The 21,613-nt window shown below is 43.1% G+C and overlaps 1 protein-coding gene across 2 annotated transcripts in view; it reads right to left on the reverse strand.

The window, feature by feature from the left end:
* CERS6 (ceramide synthase 6) overlaps window positions 1-21,613 on the reverse strand; it is a 208,603-nt gene that overhangs the window by 139,411 nt on the left and 47,579 nt on the right. The window lies entirely within an intron of this gene.

Below are 21,613 nucleotides of genomic sequence, written 5' to 3' on the forward strand. Positions count from 1 at the left end.
TTTGTGCCCTGTGTCAGACACAGCTTTTAACGTCTGACAACCTCAGACTTGCTTGACCAACACAACTCAGTAAATACCAACATAGGTGATTTCATCTAACTCAAAATGGTTTGGAGCCAATTCTTTGACAGTTTCCAGTAAAAAAGTATATCCTAAAAACTCTTCTGCCAATGCATGGATCTTCGGCACACATCCACAAAAGGTGGCCTTAGGGAAAATGGCACCCTGGGTGCCCTTTCTTTCAGTTTTTGAACAGCAGCGTGGGACACAGAGCATGAGGACCAGTTCCTGGCCCTGGAGCCTCGCTGGGCTGCATAGGGAGGAGTTTCTGAGCCTGAGGGCTTCACCAGACATGGAACGCCCTGACCACCTACCAGGAGGAGAGAGGGTGTGCAGCCACCATCCCTGCCTGTGGGAACGGGGGGGCCCTGGGACTGGCCCACTGGCTCTGCAGGGGTGAGCCCTGCTGCCTGGACCTCCCTGCCAGGCTGGCAGTTCTGGGTGGCATTGCCGTCCCCGCCCCACCTCGCTGCCCGGCTGGCCAGGGTTCCAGTCCTGGGCTTGCCCACACTCACCCCTGCTCTGGCAGCCCAGGACCACGAGCTTGTGGCAGTCAGACGGCACCTACCTGACTATGTCGCCCACCAGTAAAACCAATCAATAATTCTGCATACCTTATAAATAGTTCCTTTTACATAAAACCCATTTTGCAAAATATAAATAAAGATTAGCTATGTAGCTCCATAGCTAAGGAATGGGAACACTCCATGTGTTTAAGATAAATTGCTCATTTAATGAGTTCTGCTAATGAAGTTTCTTACATGGCTCAAAGTTCATCTCCTCCTACAAGCTCAAGTCCAACTGTTAACATGCTCAGAAAGACTACAATAATATATACTTTATGATGAGCACTGCATTTCACCTAATAACATCCTTGCAAATAAAGAGGAAAATATTCCTAGAGTTATTCCATTGCTCACACAAGGCTGTGTTAAGTCATCTGGCTAAAATCCAGGCACTGAAAAATGTATCCCAGTGCAAAAAAATACTTAGATGGATTTCAGGACACTACTTAAATGGTTAAAATGTAAATCACAGCTCTTAGACTGCAAGCTTTCCCTTAGATTGTAAAGTAAACTCTTTGGAGCTGTATAGTATCAGAGGGGTAGCCGTGTTAATCTGGATCTGTAAAAGCAGCAAAGAATCCTGTGGCACCTTATAGACTAACAGATGTTTTGGAGTATGAGCTTTCGTGGGTGAATACCCACTTTGTCAGATGCATCTGACGAAGTGGGTATTCACCCACGAAAGCTCATGCTCCAAAACATCTGTTAGTCTATAAGGTGCCACAGGATTCTTTGCTTCTTTGGAACTGGGAACATTTTTTTGTTCTGTGTTTGTACTGCACCTAGCACAAATGGGGCCTGGTCCATAACTGGGGCTCCTACGCATTATAGAGATACAAATAATAATAAATAATTGAGGTAAGAGCTGTATTCCACTGCCCCTCACCAAAACTATTCCATTCCCCAAGCTTCTAGCTGCTTTGTGTTTGAATATACTGAATTGTTCTCAGTTTCCCTTTAAAGACTTCTCATAATATCCTAAAAATTCAACAAAGTAACAAAAAACAGCACACTAAGTAGATAAAAAATTGCTTTGTGTTTAAACCCCTGAATATGATTGCAGGCTCTTGAGAGCAAATGTGGAATTCTTATCAATATTTAAACACCATGCTAAGGCTGTTTTGAGAATAAACTGTGTTTTCCTAAAGATAACATAGATGATATAAAATAAATCTCATTGCATTGATCACAGCAATGATGTTGGTTAAAGAAAACAGATTGGTTTCAGATTCTAGTTCAACCTTTAGTTTACAGCATGTGCTTCCTTCAAACATTTTTTTAAGGTAAATGGAAAGTGAGTCAGAAGAAATATGCATTCAAAAATAGGTTGTTTACATTTACACTTTCATGGTGCTCTGAGGAACATATAACAGGATTGTTTGAATTTCAAATCCCCTTAAAATCCCTGTCAGTTTTTTCTCTACTTCCATACCTTAAAAGAAACCCCCAGTGTGATCACTTAATTTCCATATTTTATAATTTGACATGCATTTTCTGTTATATTTATTAGTTTGGATAAAATCTGAATCAGTTGTAGGAATCATGTTCTAATCATATTGCCAGTGGCTGCAGCATCAACCAGGAGAACAAGGCTACAAGCAATGTAAATACATTCCCTTAGGATCTGATCCCTCAATAGCAAAGTCAATGGCAGTTTCACCATTTAGTTCAATGGGAGAGGAGAATGGAGCTGTAGCTCTTCTGCCTTGACTCATTTTCTACTTGTAAAACATAAGTTGTATATCTACAGTGAAGCATTTATCATTTACAAGAGATATATTAGAACTCTCCAAAGCCTTTGCCAGAGAACTCATTCAAGTCTTAACAACAGACTTGTAGGATTGCGCTTGGAGGGTCAATAGCACTGGTGCCACTGAAACACCAGGCTTTCAGTCTGTACAGGCACTGCCCATGGTACAGATTCCTGGGGCAGAATGCAACAATGGTGTAAACTGCTTGGAATAAATGCAACCGCAGCCATGCTGGTAATACTTGTGCATGGTTACAGACAGACACTAAAATCCTCTAGTGTAGACAAATATTTAGATGGTCAGATATCAAGTCATTAGAACTTTATAGGTTAAAATTAGAGCTGTTGATAATTGCGAGAGTTAACTGTGATTAAAGTCAAAAAAAATTAATCGCGATTAAAAAAATCAATCACCATTAATCACAGTTTTAATCATACTGTTAAAAAATAGAATACCAATTGAAATTTATTAAATAGTTTGGATGTTTTCTACATTTTCATATATATTGTATTCTGTGTTGTAACTGAAATCAGTGTATTTTTATTACAAATATTTGCACGGTAAAAATGATGAACAAAAAAACATTATTTTTCAATTTACCTCAAACAAGTACTGTAGTGCACTCTCTTTATGGTGAAAGTGCAACTTACAAATGTAGATTTTTTTTATTACATAACTGCACTCAAAATCAAAACAATGCAAAATTTCAGAGTCTACAAGTCCACTCAGTGCTACTTCTTGTTCAGCCAACCGCTAAGACAAACAAGTTTGTTTACATTTACAGGAGATAATGCTTCCCTCTTCTTATTTACAATGTCACCAGAAAGTGAGAACAGGCATTTGCACAGCACTTTTGTAGCAGATATTGCAAGATATTCATGTGCCAGATAGGCTGAACGTTCGTATGCCCCTTCATGCTTCAGCCATCATTCCAGAGAACATGCTTCCATGCCAATAATGCTCAAAAAAATAATGTGTTAATTAAATTTGTGACTGAACTCCTTGGGAGAGACTGTATGTCCCCTTTTTCTGTTTTACCTGCATTCTGCCATATATTTCATGTTATAGCAGTCTTGGATGACGACCCAGCACATGTTGTTCATTTTAAGAACACTTTCACTGCAGATTTGATAAAACGCAAAGAAGGTACCAATGTGAGATTTCTAAAGATAGCTACAGCACTCAACCCAAGGTTTAAGAATCTGATGTGCCTTCCAAAATCTGACAGGGACGAAGTGTGGAGCAAGCTTTGAGAGGTCACTGATGTGGAAACTACAGAACCCGAACCACCAAAAAAGAAAATCAATCTTCTGTTGGTGGCATCTGACTCAGATAATGAAAATGAACGGGTGTCGGTCCACACTGCTTTGGATTGTTATCAAGCAGAACCCATCATCAGCATGGGCACGTGTCGCCTGGGAACACTGGTTGAAGCATGAAGGGACATATGAATCTTTAGTGCATCTGGCACACAAATATCTTGTGACGCCAGCTACAACAGTGCCATGAGAACGCCTGTTCTCACTTTCAGGTGACATTGCAAACAAGAAGCCGGCAGCATTATCTCCTGCAAATGTAAACAAACTTGTTTGTTTAAGCAATTGGTTGAATAAGAAGTAGGACTAAGTGGACTTGCGGGCTCTAAAATTTTACATTGTTTTCTTTTTGAATGCAGTTCTTTAACATAATTCTAAATTTGTAAGTCCAACTTTCATGATAAAGAGATTGCATTACAGTACTTGTATTAGGTGAACTGAAAAATACTATTTCTTTTGGGGGGGAGGTTACAGTGCAAATTCTTGTAATCAATAATAAATATAAAGTGAGCACTGTATACTTTATATTCTGTGTTGCAACTGAAATCAATATATTTAAAAATGCAGAAAACATCCAAAAATATTTAAATAAATGGTATCCTATTATTAACAGTGCGATTAATCACGATTAATTTTTTTAATCATTTGACAGCCTGTAAGGAGGTGCCCTGGCTCCCCGCCGCGCCTGAGCAGGACGAGCCAGAGCAGGTGCCTCAGTGGGCGGAGTCAGCACGGCCTGTCCCCGCCCCCCGGAAGTCAAGGGGCGGGACAGGAAGTATAAAAGCCCGGCCCCAGCGCTCAGTTGGGCGCAGGCTGCCGGAGAGGACAGACGCTGGTGCCCGGGCTCCCGCCGGGCCGGACTTGCCCCGCGCCCACTACCCAGAGGAGCGTTGGCCTGACCTGCTCCGCGCCCATTACCCGGAGGAGCGCTGCCCGGATCTGCCTCGCGCCCACTACCCAGAGGAACGCTGGCCGGACCTACCCCACGCCCACTACCCAGAGGAGCGCTGGCTGGACTTGCCTCAGACCTGGTACCCGGAGGAACGTCGGCCTGACCTGCCGTGTGCCCAATACCCCGAGGAGTGGCCTGAGCTTCCCCACGACCGGTACCCGGAGGAACCCATGGTCTGGGACCCACCAGACGACGCTGGTAAGGATCAGGTACCCAGAGAGGGGGAGGTTGGAAGTAGCCCGGGGATAGCCGACCCTGGTTTGGCTCCTGAAGAGCCCGAACCCATGTCAGTGTGTTGCGGCCAGGATCCCCACTGACCGCAGCGGGTCTTGACCGCTGCTAGGGCCCCGGGCTGGAACGCAGTGGAGTGGGAGGGCCTGCGTTCCCCCTGCCACCCGTAACCGGGTGGCAGACTCCCCCTCTTCCCGCCTATTGCCACTGCTCTGCCCTGACCCAAAGGGCCAGAGCTAATTAGACTTGTGTTTGGTGCCCCGCCCGGACCAAGGGCTGGGCCCCTTTGACTTTGCCACTGCTCTGCCCTGACCCAAAGGGCCAGAGCGAACTAGACTTGTGTTTGGTGCCCAGCCCGAGCCAAGGGCCTGGGCTGATACTGTGTTTGCTCAGCCCCTGCTAGAGGCCTGAGCCTGAACTATTACTGCCCACCCTGTCCAAGGGCCTGGGCTGATACTGTGTTTGCTCAGCCCCTGCTACAGGCCTGGGCCTGAACTATTACTGCCCGCCCTGTCCAAGGGCCTGGGCTGATACTGTGTTTGCTCAGCCCCTGCTAGAGGCCTGGGCCTGAACTATTACTGCCCGCCCTGTCGAAGGGCTGGGGCTTATTTACTTTGAGAGCCCCGACCCCGGCTAGAGGGCCGGGCTCTACCTTGTTTACAGGCCTTGTACCCCGCTCAACACCGGCCACGGGGCTAAGCCTACCCGGACTGCAGTGCGTAAGGAGGCACCCTGGCTCCCCACCGCGCCTGAGAGGGACGAGCCCCGACACGACCGGCTTACACAGCCCAAGTTAAAACCAACAGTGAGCTAATAAAGAATACAGAGCACTTGTCTAATATGAGAAACTCCATCAAGAAACTCCACTTAGCAGATGTGCAGCCACATTCTGGATGAGCCTAATTTCCCAAATGGTTTTAAGGTGCAGCCCAAGTAAAGAGTCTTGCGGTATTAAAGTTCAAGGTGACAAAGGCATAGTTGACAAAGGAAAGGGGGAAAAAAGGTTGTATTCTCTACTCAGAAACAAATGGAATAAAAGCTATGCTGACTACCACTTATCTGATCAGCTAAATGCAGTTGAGGATATAACAAAACTCATGTGGATATTTATTTCAGAAACTTTATTTCCCACCTCCAATATATGTTTTTAAAGCTTCTGTAGACATCCTCTTATGTCCTTCTAAAGATGCTACTTTTCTGAGAGGCTGGGAATCTTAGCATCTGAATTCAGGAATATACTAAAAACCATTTAAAATTAAAGAAATTATTTTGATTGCCCTAAGAGAAGGCATAAAACCAGATGAGATTAACGTCACAAGGAAACCAGAGGGAAAGTCAATCAGCATCCAAGCTAATTTTATAAAAACCTTCAAAGGAGGCATCATTTATAAACAGAGACAAAATAGAGAAGGACTGTGGGTGGAATCAAAATAAAAAGAACGAGACTACTTTTTCACTTGTCAGGCTCACAAAGGGACACACTCTGAGCCTTAATTGCTGATGGTAGCATCCAGAGACAGGAAAATAAGTACAAATAAAAATAAGATGATTTCAAAGACAGATTTTCTAAAGATTTGAAAATCTATTTTTCCCCTTCAGTAAAGTCTCTTGGTTGAGTATAAGTGCTAAAGCTGGCTTTTGACTAGCTTCCTCTCAGGTGAGTGAAGAAATGACATTGTTCTGAGGTAATGTAAATCAGATGGCAAAGTACTATACAGCAGAGGTAGGGTGACCAGATGTCCCGATTTTATAGGGACAGTCCTGATTTTTAGGTCTTTTCCTTATATAGGCTCCTATTATCCTCCACCCCCGTCCTGATTTTTCACATTTGCTGTCTGGTCACCCTATGCAGAGAGTGAGTATATGACGCAAAAATGTGTTCAATTTGTAAGAGTCAAAAGCTGGTTAAAATAGCCAGAGGGACTAAAACTTCACAAGGTGTAACTCCAGCATGCTTCACGTTGATATGATCTTCAAAGAACTCTCTGTGAGCCACTTGGAAGTATAACCTTAAAATGACAGACTTGCTAATTAATATGCTGGAGGAAAATATAGTAAAGGGCAAACAGAGCATTAGCCTAAAATTAAAAAAAGAGGAGCCTAACGTTCAGTTATGCACACTGTGCAAGACAGGATATATGCTTTAGACCAGGAAATTATCTTTAAACTTTAAAACCAAGGGACTGAAATAAAGGGAGAAAATACATTTCTACTGTGCTTATTACAGACACAAAAGAAACAGGAACTACTTTAGGTATGTGTTCAGCCCCTATTACTGCAGTGTCTGAGTGCCTGACAAACTTTCATAATTTCCTTAGCAAATACATAATTTCTATAGACTTTATTGGTTTCATGCCTTCTAAATTCTATAGAACGTTTCCACAAAGGACAGCAAGACATTCTGGGAAGTTGTACAGTGCACCCAGTCTGTTGCTGTCTAAGGCACTCAGGGCATAGTCTGCTATTTGGCTGCTACAAAAGCACGTATGGCAAAAAGTGAGTTTGTTAAAGCTTAAAATTTCATGGCCTCATTTTTATTCCTCTGCTTTTGAGAAAGTTACAGCATGTTTATGAAATTTAATAATGGACTATTAATCTAAAATTGAGGACTAAATTCATGTATTAAAATGGTAACATAAAGGGATTAGTGCAAATCTAACAGTAGTGTTTTGCATTGCATACCTGCATTGTTAAATATTTGTGTACAACAATCCACATATGTGCAGGAAGAGCTGGGTGAATAATTGATTTTTTTATAAAAATACTTGAATAGGGTTTGAGACACAGAGAGAAAGTAAGAATCACTCTACAGCACATGGTTAGGGTTAGGGTCCTACTGCAATGAGTATTTAAATGATTACAAAGTAGAACAGCTTCAACAGAAGAGATTAAGAAACAGGAGCGCCATAAGCCCCTAGAAGTAGAGGGGGGGTCACCAGTGTCCAAACCATGGCCCTGCCCTCGCTCTGCCTGTTCCTGCTGAGGCCCCACCCACACTCACCCCTCTCTCCCCATCCATCGCTCATCTTAAGGCAGGTAAAAAGTGGGAGGGGAGGGCATATACCACTCATGTTTTACAATGATGGAGCCATGGCCCCTGCCCGCCCTGTTCCGGCACTGCTGTTAAGAAAGCCCTAACCCAGAATAACCTACAGCCCAGTGGCTGGGGCACTTTCCAAGTTCAAATCCCTGAACAATATGAAGAAGAGTGGGAAACTGAACACAGGTCTCGTACATCCAAATGAGTGCCCTAACTATTGGGCTAAACGTCACAAGTTAGGCAGTGTTGTCTCCTTCTTTTCCAGGCATTTTGTGAATCTAACCAATAAAAAAAAAATTTGGTTGAAAACTATTTGGCAAATTCATGAATAGTTTTGAATCAACCGAAATTGTGTTTTGCAACAAATACGCTATTCATCCAAAAATTTTCACCCAGTTGTGTGTGTGCACTTTATTCATGTGCATTTGGAGCATCTAGTGACATTTAAGAGCTTTTTTATTGCAGTGTTTTGCTACGCAAAAAAAGTCAAGGAATTCAAACTGCACCTCTCTCACTTTTGCCTCCATTGCAGATTATGCCCTGTTTTCCAAGGTTAAAATGTTTACAAAGTTTAACCAGTGGTGTCCTAAATTTGTGCTTGTTGTCAGTAGCTACTGATGTAGTGTCCTGCTCTTGTTCGATGATGATAACAGTCGGCTGTGTGCGTGTTCCCTCTGTGTGCTGCCCCAGCTCTGCGCAGATAACTGACACAGCAAACCCCGAGAGAACCCCAAAGACCACAGACTCTAGTAAGGTATGAAGGAACCCGAGCCAGGTTTACTGTCAAACGAAACACAGTAATAGTTTCCCGTAGACTCTACAAAACATACTACAAATCTGTGTCCCCGACAATGGACCAGCTCAGCCAGTGGCAGGACTTTCCACTGCCCCCTAGGCCAGACAAAGATGTGCGTTCCGAGACCTACTTTTATACAGTTAGAGGACAGATTACTCATCCCTACTAACGTACAGCCCCTCGGCTAATTAGGGTACTGTCTCCCCCTTTGATCAAGTTGTTTCAGACAAACAGATCTATCCATCATGCTGTCCTTTTGGCCCTGTCTTTAAGATGCACCTGCCTGTTCCTTGTTATGTCTGTGGATGTCCAGGTGCCATCTTGGCACAAGTTCCTCTTATTAGCACTTATATGTGAATGCACCTGCTTCTAACAACCCTCTTCTCACCAACTTCTATGAGTGAGGCCTGCCTCTGGCTCGCAACCCTGCTTTTGCTTAGCAATGCCTGGAAGTACTTTGGTTCAGGCTTCAGGCCTCAGACTGGACCTCTGTTTCAGGGCCCCATCTTACTACAGTGCTGTCAGTTGCCTGTAAAAAAATAAATAAATAAAAAAAAGCTTTATCAGTGATCTGCATGTCACCACTATGTTCTTTGTGATAAAGCTTTAACCTGTATTCCTAAACCAAACATCAGAGTTCAAGCTTGAACATTAATGAATGAAATGCCAGTGTTTTCCCAAATTAATGTATTCCATTATATCACCATTCAGTGAAGGCAGATTCTGCCACTTTTACAATTGCTGCGTGGCACCTTACTCCACAGTACAGTAGAACCTCAGAGTTATGAACACCAGAGTTATAAACTGACTGTTCAACCACATACCTCGTTGGGAACCAGAAGTATGCAATCAGGCAGCAGAGACCAAAAAATGAATACCGTACAGTACAATACTGGTAAAACGTAAAAAGGGAAAGTTTTAAAAAAGATTTGACAAGGTAAGGAAACTGTTTTTGTGCTTCTTTCATTTAAATTAAAATGGCTAAAAACAGCATTTTTCTTCTGCATAGAAAAGTTTCACAGCTGTATTAAGTCAATGTCCAGCTGTAAACTTTTGAGAGAACAACCATAACATTTTGTTCAGAGTTACAAACAATCTCTATTCCCAAGGTGTTTGTATCTCTGAGGTTCTACTATAATTCGAATAAGTCAGTGGGACTACTCAGAGTCTGGTACAGTGCAACGTGAATAAGGCATCAGAATCTAGCCCACTCACTCCCTTCTTTTAATCATGAGAGTCCAAGGTAACTGCAAGCCAAATTCTCAATTCAATTAATGTCAGTGAAGTTGCACTAGGGTAAATGAAAGGAGAATTTGGTTCATAATGTACCAAATTAAGCCTCGCATCAGAATGGAGTTGAAACCACACTTAAACCAAGTCCAGACCATGGATTCTAACTTCGTTTTGAAGCAGTCTGGCTCATTCACAGTAGCCAGCCAAACTGTTTTTACCATCAGTTCAGATAATGCAAACCTGATCTCAGTGTACAGTGTTTGAGTGGGAAGCACTCAGCCTCTGCATTCCAAAATTATTTTACACTCAGTTTAAATATGTCAAGTATTTTACAGGTACTGTATAACACCTGAAGGCAGCCCCAGCTTGCACTTTGACTCCTACGTAGGTGACATCTCATAGCCATTTACCATAGTACTAAAAAAGCTTTACAAAATGCAGGAAAGGCACATAAAGTGACTTTGAATATGTCACACACTCCTAACAAAACAGCATCAATAATATCTACTGTACACTGAGCCCTGTTCTGTTCTTACACACACCCAGAATGCTGCAGCAAAAGTAGGCTCTTCACTAGATTGTGAACATGGGGAAATATTTCCCCAGAAGAAAATAAACAGAATTGCATTTGATTAACTTCACTTTTCAATAACTCCTTCTTATTTTTGATCTCCTTCTTGCACTTTAAAATTGCTGAGCTAGAGGAACGAAGTTCTGGTTTTGAGAAGGTGGAAAAAGAAGCAGAAGGAAGGAGGGAAGTGATTGCTTTCTCTTCTTTATGTCCTCGATCATTGCTGCTCTGGAAGGAGATAAATTAATATCACTTTCCCGTCATAGACTATAACAGCCATAATGCTTGAATAAGGGCAGACAAGAATGTCTTCCTTGTCAACAGACAACAACCCTGCAATCTGTACTCTGGCAACACTCCCCCTGAATTCACTGAAAGCTTTGCATGAATAAAAATTTGGAGAATTTGCACCCTCAAATAACAGATGCCATAGCCACATTTTGTATTCTGAAAGCTGCTTTTCCACAGTCTTATGATTACAGTGCATGTCATGGTGATAAACATCCCTCCTGGTGAGCTGGAGAGATCTCTCTAAAAAGTTATTCTGCAGAAATATGAATGGACCAGTTCCTGTGCTGATGTAAACTGGTATAGTCTACACCACTGAGAATCTCACCCAATGTCACTGCACAAAGAACAAGGTTTTGTTTTTAAAAACGAACATGTATGCCTCACCATAAGGATATGATTGGCTTATGTGAATCTCTTTCATTTTCTTCTACCGGGTGATCCTTATTAGTTGTGCTAACCCCTCTTATCTTAATGTCACTTATCGCCACAAATTGCATGATTTGAATCCCAGGTTTAACTTGAAATGTTCGTATTGACCCTCATAATCCTTTGATACTGATGTTCATTAGCAGTAGCAAAATCGGTATTTAACAAATAATTTTAGATAATCAAATGGGGGAAAGGCCTGGGGAAGAAATATCCTGATTCTTCCAATATGATTTCTGTAACGTATTAAATTACAGACTCATCTGTTGATAGGGCTTAAAGGTTGTCAAATAAAATGAATCTGACTTTATGGAGCACTTGTTCTCCCAATGCCTATACATAATACCCATAAAACTTCCGTTACAAAATGTGACTTGTGGCAGAGACATTTTATTGTGGGATTACAAAAATTAAGATCCTATCTTGAAGTACAACTTCCATTTCAGACCTTCCAAGAGCTATAAAGGCTTTCACCACCTGATAATCTACTCATCTTTAAACAATTTCGCAAATATGGGGTTATTGATTAGACTGGGTATGCAATGGATCTAGGTCGGAGCCCTGCATACAACAAATACTATGTATTTTAATTGCTCTGTAGTACATACAATTCATCGGCTGCCATGAGAGGTCCAATTATGCCAGTAGTTTCATTCAACAAAGATATATTTTAATGGTATTTTCAGGTACCCAGGTAACACTTTCCTCTAGCTTTCTAGGTGGGACACATGGCCAGTTTTCGCCTACAGATCTTCCATCTGACTCCATATGTAGTTTTTCCCTGTACTTGCAATTAGGGGATTCCCAGATGGTCCAAGGTACAGCTCTCCCAGACCACATTTAGGGCAAATGTACTACCTAACTACACAACTCTATTGTTAGACAGCACGTCGGGTTGGTTTTTATCAATTCAAAACTCACACGCCAAAGTGTCTTTTTAATTAAAGTAAATATAAGGCTTCCAATTATTGTACTTATTGTTCCATGTTGTTCTTGTTGAAAAACATATTATCCAAGTTCCATAATATTAGCATTTCTTTAAAAGAAGGGATGTGACAGAAGAGAAGAAAGAAGAACGTTCTCCAAACCAGGATAAAAAGCTGGGCATATTTCTTAGGTCTCTCTAGTTACAATAAGGAAATGAAGAGTTCCTCCATTACCAATTTATGCACTTTAAATATGAGTGGCATACCGTAAAGCTCTCTTGTAGTATCTTGATACAGTGCTTCTAAAATTAAAGAAAACAGTAGCCACCTATGGTCACTGTTCTGTACACATGGCCTTTTTGGAGTTCATCAGCAACACTGAAGACAGAGGTTAGAACCTGCTAGTCCAAAGGTGCTCAGAAATGATCTCCGACTTTTTTAGCAGGGTAGGGTCTCTGACAATTATGCTGTTTGCATTCTGTCCAGTAGAAGGCAGTGGAACAATACACACTAGCAGAGCTGTGCAAATGTACATTGTATAAACATTTTATTAAAAAAATTCACATACCGGTAGTTTATATAAATGGGGGATTGAAGGAAGTACTCAAGTAATTTGAAAAATAAAACAACTTAAAAAAAAAAACCTGACAATATTAGTTAACCAACTGCACGTTACCCAGTTTATAGAAAGGGGTTTTCTTTAAACAATCCAAAATTATTGTTAAATTATTGAACTAATTTGTTCAGGTTATACCTTTTTCACTCTACATGTCCTATCCATACCCTCATCCATTTAACCAGAAATCTAATGTTTTTATTCTATGGCACAAGACAACAACCCCAAGATTTTTACACAGGAAAGTTGTGACCATCCTTTCTCCATTTTAACTATGGAGTAAACCAAAGACGTGCAGGACACTAAGAAAGAGTCCTAAAAATGGAGGCGCAACCAACTTCTTTTTCAGCCTGAGATATGAGATGGAAAGTCTACTACAAATTTATTAGCACATTACTTTGCAGTGCCAGAAGACAACACAGTAGCTATTATCTAGCTCTATTGTATTTCCTGCCACAGACTGCAACAAAAAACATCCACTGAATTCATGTTCAATTAATGTTACAATGGGGATTATACATGTAAAAAATTCTAACCCCATATTAGACTCTTAACACATGAAAAATCATCTTAAATATATAAAATTTTAATCCTGTGTTTATCATTATTAAGCCTACCATAAGAGTCACAAGCATAATGCAGAAGTATCAGCAGAGAGAGATAAATAGACCCAGGAAAACAGTAGCAAGTGGCAGCATATACATTTGGATTTTTTTTAAAACAGACTGCTCCTAACAAATAATAAAACCATAATTCCATTTACAGACAATATGTTTTGAGTGTTGTTCTGTATGGCAGGAAGGTTTCTGAATGTTGTTCAATTTTTAATTTAAACCTTTCAATTTAACTACACTGAGACAAGAGACCTATCTGCTCTGTGACCTTGAGACATCTCCCAGGAGCTCAGAGATGTGAATTATTTTCAGTTTCTGATTTACTAGTGTGATTTCTTAGTCTCACATGAACTTTTTTCATATCTCCTTCCTGTCTTGCTAAAGTAATGACACTTTTTTTTTTACTGCATTTCAATGGCTAACATTTTATTCCTCTAAAAAAAGTATCTTTCTATAAAACACAGCTCCACTGTATCAATACTGGGTAACACTCTCTGTTACCCCATTTGTGTTAAGCACAGAGGGCATGATTCTCCCATCAATTACAGCAGGTTTGCATCGGTTACATCAGCATCAGCAAGAAGAGAATCAGACCAGTACATTTCTGATATTTTTATGCATTTGTTGAACACAGTTGGAACCACTCCAACTTGACTCTAACTCCTACTCATAAGGGACTCCTCACTCCTCATTATGGGCCAAATCCTCTTAATAGAGCCTACAGCCTGAAAAACAGGCTTGTGCTGTCAGGGAAATGTCTGAACCCAATCTGAAGTAGCCAGCACAGAATCACTCTAAGGCTGCTACTGCAGACTTCTGGCAGAAACAGAGACCAAGCCCGCTGCTCCCCCTATGCAGAGTTTGGGGCCAGTGGATCCATGCTATGCATAAATACACGGGGCATGGGCCAGGTTTGCAGCATGCACTGCTTACCAAGTCCTCAAGCACACTGAGAACATGGTATTTCCATGATGGTTGGGGCCTTCTACACCCTTAGAAAAGGCCAGGGGATTTTGCCTTCTGCAGATGCATTAGGAGAATTTGTTTGAGTCTTCCCCGAAATGCATCAGTCTCCTCCGCTGTGTAGTGAACTGTGGCTACATACAAGGACCAAAGACCAGCAAGGACCAGAAACCACCAAAGTCACAATCCATTAACACCTGCACTATGGCAGTAACTCTACTGATGATTAACAAATTAAAGGGCTGCAAAAGTTGCTAAGGCCAACCAATAAAGGAAGACATAACACAAATTAAACCACTGTATTACAACTAAACAACCCTGTGTAAAATGGACCTCTGATTATTTTCTATACAGGGTTTGTTTTCCTGAAGAGTAAGGAGAAAAAAAGTACATATGTGAAAGCAACACCCCTCTCTATTACTATTTTGAAAAGACATATTGTCCTTTCCAGAGATGGATCAGAGCAGATTTTCCCTCCTCACTTGCATTCAGCTCTCTAAAGGGCAGATTGCTTTCAAGGATATGTAATTGATGATATTCTGACTTGTCAGGATGTTTTGTTTTATTAAACAATCTGTTCCATGCAACTAACGAGGGCACATCTATCTAAATTACTCTAGCTTCCCAGATGAGCCAAAAGCAGAGGCGGCTTGTTTCTGAACACGTATTCAAGACTGGAAGTTTTTCTAAAAGATATGCTCCAGGAATTATTATGTGGAAGTGCTATGACCTATGTTACACAGGGGGTCAGACTACATGATCACAATGGAATCTATGAACGATATTGATGACCTACACAGAGATTTATGTCTTTTTTTTTTTAGCCAACCCATTTAATTCAATAGGTCCCAATTTGAAATGTTTCAAAACATGTTTTTTTGTTCGTTTGTTTTTGGTTTTTTAATGTGAACAATAAAACAGACCCATTCACCAGGACACTTCATGAGACAAACTCAGCAGTAGCATAAATCCACTGACTTCACTGGAGCTGTGCCTGTTTACCAGTGTTTAATCTGGTGCATGATGTCTTGATGCTCTCTACTTTGGTATAAACAACAGGTAGTACCTGTACCCCACTGTATCTCGGGTGTAAGCCCTAGACTGGTTAACTCAGCCTTCACCACTCTGAGAGAGATATGCTGAGTTCCTTGCAGTTTACTATGTGTACTGGGGAGCAGGATGCAACTTTTGCATGCAACATTTAGAAATTATGGGTCTGTCTGTCTACTCGGGATAAACAATAGGGATCCCAGCACACAATTCACAGAGCACAATTCACGATTGCCCCAATGTTCTTGCCCAGAATGCAGTATATTCATCACCTGACTGGTGCTGACTTGTGAGACGTCCTGCCCACCCCAGGAATGGCGCTAGTTCAGTGAGGCATGAAGTGATTCCTGCGTGCACACATTTTGGGAAGAGCTTTGAGGGTCTTCAGAATAAAGAGGCTAAGGGGCAAATACTTTCTCTATCTCCATGAATTCCAAGGGCCCTACCTGCAGCAGAACCAGGGTTGTCCTGCTGTGCAGAGGGGGAAGAATCCAGAGAAGCACAGAACAAAGATGTACTCCCCATAGTGAGTGCCAACCACTCTTCCATTTGGGGGCTGGACATAGGGTTAGAGATGGGGACACTCAGGGTGGAGGTAATCAGCAGCTCCAATGGCTATTGCTATCCTGCAAATGTAGCTGTGGCAGAGGAGAAGCTCAGCTGCCACTCTACCAGGGAAAAGGATTCCTCTATCCACCTACAGTTGTACCCAGCACACAGCCTGGTTACTTAGGTTCTGCCCTGGGCATTGGATTTGGCCCTAACAATTTAGATATCATGTTTTTTAAGTTTTAATATTTGGAAAACGTACATCCTTTTCTCTGAAATTAGTCACCGGTTCAGTGCACTGCTGTATGACTTCAGTCTGCCTCTTTTATACAGAATGAGAGAGGAGCACGGCACTGCACTGGAGGGGAAGCCCATGAACCCCTGCATATTGAAGGCAAGCTTGGGCTGATTCCTCTGCCTCTGACTGAGTTTTCCATTCTCTGGTCTCTAAACCATCCCTGTCAGAGAGGATGTCTCCCTAAGGTTCTTACTGAGACTTCTGGAAAGCAACATTTGTTTCGACTTTGGAATGGACAAGATTGCATCAAATGGCAGGTATCTTAAGTTTCCCAGGCCAGTTACTCCACCGCACCCCAACAAGGTCTTCACCGCACATCCTCCTGTTCAAATTATGCAAGCTGAACACTCTGCTATTATTCCATATACGCTATATAAAGTACAGGGACAAAGTATAAGCATCTTGAGCAAAATACAGCTTAATACCTTTGATGCATGGCATTTCCTCCCTCCTTGGTCAAGGTTATAATAAAGCATGTGTGCTTAAAAGGGGAAAAGTGGAGTCCTTCTCCACGAGCACTTATACTAGGGCTGATGAAAAACAACAATTCCATTTTACAAAGTATTTGCAGGTTTTGAAATTTGTTTTCATTCCACATAGGAACAAAAACGAGGCCTTTCAAAACATGAAATATGAGAGCACAACTCGTTTCTCTCTCCCGTTCTCACCAGAAATGCTATACTTAACCTCAGAACCATTTCCAACACTTCACTGAAATTGATGCATTTCCGAAGAACATTTCAATTTTTACTAAATGGGATTTTCCAGTGGAAAAGTGTTCCATCAGAAAATTTCTGACCAGCTCTAACTTATGCCTCTGCTTATAAAGGTTGGCGGGGGGAGGGTATATTTTGTGGGAGTCCTCTCAAAATACTAACAGCACAGCATATTCCTAAAAGGATACTTCACTTTTTATTTAGCAAACATAAATGTTTCACCTAAGGGTAAGACCTCAGCAGGAAAAAAAATAGGAGCTTGTTAGTCAAGGGAAGCTTCTCCTGAAAAAAGGAAAAGCAGAAGTAGGCGCAATATATGCGACATCCACCGCTATTAGCACCTGCAACCAAAATGCTGAACTGTTAGAACTGCAGGGGCTCATTGCCTACATGAAGGGTTGCACTATCAAGGGCATCTGGGGCAAGGTGCAGCACAATCATTAGTTTCTTTTCTGATGTTTAATTAAAGCTGTAGGAAAGGGAAAATATGCTCATCTAAAGTTCTGATGCAAAACGGACATAACTAATTAAATGCAAAAATTTACAAAGGAACTAATGATCATTGGACACATTGCCCCAGAAGCTTGTCAGGGTACAGACCATTGTATTGATAGAACATGCAATCCACTGACACTTGCTAGCAAATAATGCTCTGATTCTACTTCCACTCTGATATAAGAAAGGCAGCCCCCTTCTAAAAGATTAGAGGAAATCCCTTCAGAACACCAGACCCCAGCATACAACAGCAGCTCATTGCAGTAGTTTCTTACCCTCCTCTCTGATGTCATGGTTTCCCCCCCCTTCCCCTTTTTTGCATTTCACAATAAAGTTTTCAGGTGGTTTTTGTAATTCCACATGCAGATGCCATCAACAGACATATCAGCTGGATGGGCTTGATTGGTGAGGAGCCAGTCAAGTGGGATGAGTTCTTTATTTGATTTTTATATAGTTTTGGTACCAGGGAGAAAATCTCATGCCAGACTGGCAATTCTCCCACAAGCTCTGCTCAAACAAACTCACAGAAAGCTAAAGAAACTTCAGTTAAAATGCAAGCACCATTTCTGTTCAGTGTGTCCTGATGAAAATTTCTCTGGGCAGAACTTGAAGCTTTTGAAATTAGCAATAGAACACTCTCTATGGAACAGGAGATATTTAGCAGGACTGATCTCTATATCTGCTGTCACCACTCTCTGCCAATGTGTCACTCCTTCACGGTAAAAACACGAAATGCACTTTCCCTTCAAAACTTTTTGTTTTTCTTGCTTTTTCAGTAAAACTGAGCCAGTTACTTTTACCTTCAAACGGGGAACTCAGAAACTGCAGCCAGATGCAGAGCTCTAGAAAATATTTTGCTTTTTTATTTAATAGTACCATCTGTGCTTCAGCCGTCTTCCTGCAGCAGCAAACTTTCCACCACAGTCTTTTGCCTACTTCCAGTTTTGCAGCACTGACCATGCTAGAATTGGAGTTGCTGATAGGCCAGATGCAGAGCCAGCATTTGCTGCTGCAATTATTCATCCTCCCTGTACATCACTTCCTTACACTTGCACTGAAGAAGATTTACACCCTCATTATATACAGTGTGATTTACTTTCTTTTCACTGCACAGGTAATAACTCCCACTAAATGCTAAAGGAATTACACAAGCACATTAAAAGGGAGGATATTTTCCTTGCTTTGGAAGTGGATTCTACTGAAGGCCCAGGAGTAGCTCTAATTACTAGAATAAATGGCTTTTTCATCAACTATATCTATAGCCAAACTTTTAACAGATAATCACTCACTATCACAAAGGCTTTCTACAGAAGCCCAGTAAACAAATGCAGTATTACCAGAATGCAGAGTCTGCACAAATAAATGAAAGCATCTCCAGATTGGTGCACTAAGGGGCTCATTTGGCCTCCGGTCCATTTCAATAGGCCTTGGATCAGGCCTCAAAGCAGAAATCCTCCTCTTGGATATTCTGCACAGTATTCTCAACAGCTTAGTGTAGCAGGCAGTGATTTTCAACCATGGCTCCGTGGCCCCCGTGGGGGACCACAAGCCATTTCAGGGGGGCTGCAGAGCCCCCTGGCTGGCCCCAAGGCCCGGCCCCAAAGCCAAGAGAGGCACAAGGCTGAAGGCGGCGGCACCCCCACTCCAGCTAGGAGCAGCACGGGGCTGAAGCTGGAAGCCCCTCACCTCAGCCAGGAGCAGCATGGGGCTAAAGGCAGCAGCCCCCAATCCACCCCAGCTGGGAGCTGAAGGGAGCAATGTGGGGCATTTGCACCTTGAGTCACCCCACTTCCTGCACTCTGAACAGTTTTCTAACTTTTTGAACTGAGTCCCCTCACTGAGTTATATTTTTTGGTGGCATCCCCCCACAGCCCAGACTAGGGTAGCCAACTTTCTAATCGCATAAAACCAAACACCCTAGCCCTGCCCCCTGCCCAGCCCCTTCGCTCAGGCCCCACCCCTCCACTCACTACATTCCCCCTCCCTCTGTGGCTCACTGTCCCTCACCCTCACTCGCTTTCACCGGGCTGGGGCAGGCGCTTGGGGCGCGGAAGGGGGCTCCAGGCTGGGGGGTGGGGCCGAGGGATTCAGAGTATGGGAGGGGGCTGCGAGTTGAGAAAGGGAGTTGGGCTGTGGGAGGGGGTGAGGACTCTGGGCGCTGGCTCTGGGCTGGGGCTAGGGATGAAGGTTTGGGGTCCAAGAGTGGGCTCCAGGCTGGGGGGGGGTCTGAGGGCTGAGGCAGAAGGTTGGGGCTCAGGATTGGGATGTGGGCTTACCTTGTGCAGCTCCCCATCAACAGCACAGCGGGGGCGGGGGGGTGTCCTGATGCCACGTTGCATGCGTGCCGGAAGCAGCCAGCAGGTCTGGCAATAGTAGGCGTGGGGGAGGGGCAGAAGCACCGCACGTCCTGCTCTCGCTTCCCTCCCCCAACTCCCATTGGCAGAGCCGTCGCTCAGGGCGGGGGCTTCGCACGGAGCACGGTGGGCCCCCTGCCTAGGAGCTGGACCTGCTGCCCCAGAACAGGTAGGGACTAGCCTGCCTTAGCGCTAGTTAAAGGTCCGGTCGGCGGTGCTGACCGGAGCCACTAGGGTCCCTTTTCCACCGGGTGTTACAGTCGAAAACCCAGACACCTGGTCACCCTAGACCAGACAGGCTGGGTGGCCTTCTGAGTGAGTCGGTTGGAGGTGGCGCTCCCTCCCTGGACCCTGCTGTGCAAAGCTGGTTCAAGGCCCACCAGCTCTTGCCCCTCCCTCCAAACAGAAATAAAACTATTCCTATGCCGAAGGGTCCCCCCCACCAGCCTGGAGCCCTGAGTTACCCACCCCAACTCCCACTGGGCCCTGGCATTTTTATAGCATGTTGGGGGGGGGCCTCAGCAAGAAAAAGTTTGAGAACCCCTGCTATAGGGGATATCCTCAAGGCCTGGGGAAAACAGAATGCTCCCTCTGTGCTGCCCTGGAGGGAGCCCCCAGGGAACAGTGTTTTGTAGTGTCCAAGGGTTATGCAGTCTCTCTGTGCACTGTTCTGTGCTGCATTGGAGAACTTTATTGGAGAACACTGAAGAACGTTGCAGCATCTGTGACTCCCCTCACTCTGCAAGCCTGGGCTTAACAATTCTCAATGCATTGCAGCACAGTGCAGGGCACGGAGAGACTGCACAACAAAAGGGGGATTCTAGGGTGGGCTGGGGAGCCATCACATTATGGCCAATGAGTCAATTTCTGTGTAGATCAACTGGTAAAACATCTCACCACATATCTTGGGGAGTGGGGGGAGCAGGAATCCTGTAGCAGAGGTGATCTGCCCCCAGAAAAGGGAACATTCGGTTTTCTCCAAGTCTGGTGCGTGTCCACTGCACAAAGCTTTTAATTGCACAATGGCTCAGGATTTGGCCCTAAAACAGAGTGCCTCACCAGTTGTGGCCATTAACACTCCCATGACACCTTTTTTTTCCTCCCAGTGTTTGGGACTCAGCCTCAGTGTTATGGCCAAATTCCAAACTGGACAATTATTTCAGCCTGACTAATTTCTCCCTGCAGTTTATATTGGATTAGGGTGAACAGACAGCAAATGTGAAAAATCAGGATGGGGGTGGCGGGTAATTGGAGCCTATATAAGAAAAAGACCCCAAAATCGGGACTGTCCCTATAAAATCGGGACATCTGGTCACCCTATATTGGATACAGTCTTCACTTCTGGTCCTAAACTGTTGCGGAGTTCATGTGCACTGTGAAACAGTTGTCCTGTTTCATGCCAAAGCTGCCTGCATTTCAGCTGTGACTGAACCATTCCCTTGAGTAGCTTGTGTAACAGCACAAGACCCTTTTCCTACAAACACTTTTGCTTTGAGTAACTTTATGGAGGGGGACTACTAACATGCAGAAAGTTACTTATATAGATTCACTGTGTACATTTGCAAGATCAAAGCCTTAGCTTTTACAAGGCTTTGGGATCTTTTAGGATGAAAAGCAAAGCACTTTATAAATATGGTGTTTTGTCCTGACTAAACTGTCACTGTTAAGTGCCTTTCACACTTTGGATGCTATATATGGTAAGTGAGGAATGTTTTCATTTAGATCAATTTTTAGGGAATAAAACTTGGTCACAGAAATTTCCCTAGAGGTAAAATGTGACCTACAAGTTCCTCAGTCCA

This window comes from Gopherus evgoodei, chromosome 11 (assembly GCF_007399415.2).
Source record: "Gopherus evgoodei ecotype Sinaloan lineage chromosome 11, rGopEvg1_v1.p, whole genome shotgun sequence".
NCBI classification, from domain to species: domain Eukaryota; kingdom Metazoa; phylum Chordata; order Testudines; family Testudinidae; genus Gopherus; species Gopherus evgoodei.